Genomic DNA, 1,378 nt, shown 5'->3' on the forward strand with positions numbered 1-1,378 from the left:
AGAAAGTAATACAGCTGCTGTTCCCCACCTTATATTGAGTGCCCCATAGCGCGTGTCTCCTTACGCTCACATTTCCTAATAGACCTATATAGCACCTCTTGCCTCTTTCCCCTTCTCTACCCTTTACTATCGACAACCCAATGTAAATAATTTGGCTAAAATGTTGTAACGACACATTCTGAGCTCTAACTTTGTGTATCTCATTTGTCAATGTATACTGTTTACCATTCTGTAACTTTGTAAGCTTTGCATTTCCTTGCTGCGCCCTGCTACCTTCGGGTCAGGTGTGCTCTACAAATTGAATAAACAAACAACCAAAGCCCCCTCTCCCTGGTCAGTAGAGTGCAAAACCATCAGGAGGGAAAGCATCTCTCTGGTCACTCTCATACTCGTGCTGCTGCCCTTTCTTGCACAATCTCCTGTGCTGACTTCATGCACAAACAATGGTTAAGAAAAAGCAGAGGCCCACCTCTGTCATCTGGGGATATAGCTCAGTGGTAGAGCATTTGACTGCAGATCAAGAGGTCCCCGGTTCAAATCCGGGTGTCCCCTTCTTTTTATCATTTATTATTCTAAAACTTACTTTCTCAGTTCATTAAGAATTGCCTTTCTTTTCTGTGCAAAGCTGACATCCGTGAACAGTCGCTGCTCTGAAATGTGGAACTTTAAAATACTTTCTTAAATTTTCTAAATTGAAATATCTCTACGGTTGAAAACTCGAAAGAAGAACACATCACATCCATGTTTTTGTTTTTAGCTCTGAAGTCAGTATTTACACGGAGCTCTTAACACATAACATCGCTGCAAAGGTCACTTAACCTGCTGTGCTACCTATGCAGATTTCTTCTTTAGGACTCATCACTCAAATTACAAAGAATCCAGTCTCAGATGTGGTTCTCTGATCGTGAGCACTGCACTACCAGCAGTGCCATTCATATGCATGCCTTAAAAGAGTAGCGTCAGTGCCCACAGTCTCATTTAAGCTATACATTTGGAAACTGAAAGCACAGGTGTTCCTACTTTCCCAACTCACTGGTAGGACGCGGCGGTAGGGGGGAGGCGACACTTGTAGCACATATAATCGCCTGTGTGGTACTAGGGGACGGAGATATTCATATCTGCACGACCGGCAACTTTGTGACAGACTGTGAAGCCTTCCCGGTTCGTTCAGACTATGAATCCCTCCGCCGGGGACCCTGTGACCGCGTTAATGCAGGCCCTAGAGGCCCTTAGGACCGACATGGCCACTGCCACGACTGCCATTCACCACCGCCTTGATGCCCTCCAGAGTACACGTTTTCCCTTGCCCGGTGATGATGACGAACCCGGTCCTGCCTCTCCAACCCAGCCTGCCCCGACTTCAGCCCCCGTTCCCACT

The 1,378-nt window shown here is 46.4% G+C and overlaps 1 non-coding gene across 1 annotated transcript; it reads left to right on the forward strand.

The window, feature by feature from the left end:
- Positions 1 to 480: 480 nt before the first annotated feature.
- On the forward strand, positions 481 to 552 carry TRNAC-GCA (transfer RNA cysteine (anticodon GCA)). The gene has a single exon. It is a non-coding gene; the product is annotated as a tRNA-Cys (tRNA).
- Positions 553 to 1,378: the final 826 nt, after the last annotated feature.

The sequence above is a fragment of the Ambystoma mexicanum genome, chromosome 1p (genome assembly GCF_040938575.1).
Source record: "Ambystoma mexicanum isolate Mex_15411 chromosome 1p, UKY_AmexF1_1, whole genome shotgun sequence".
In the NCBI taxonomy this organism is placed as follows: Eukaryota; Metazoa; Chordata; class Amphibia; order Caudata; family Ambystomatidae; genus Ambystoma; species Ambystoma mexicanum.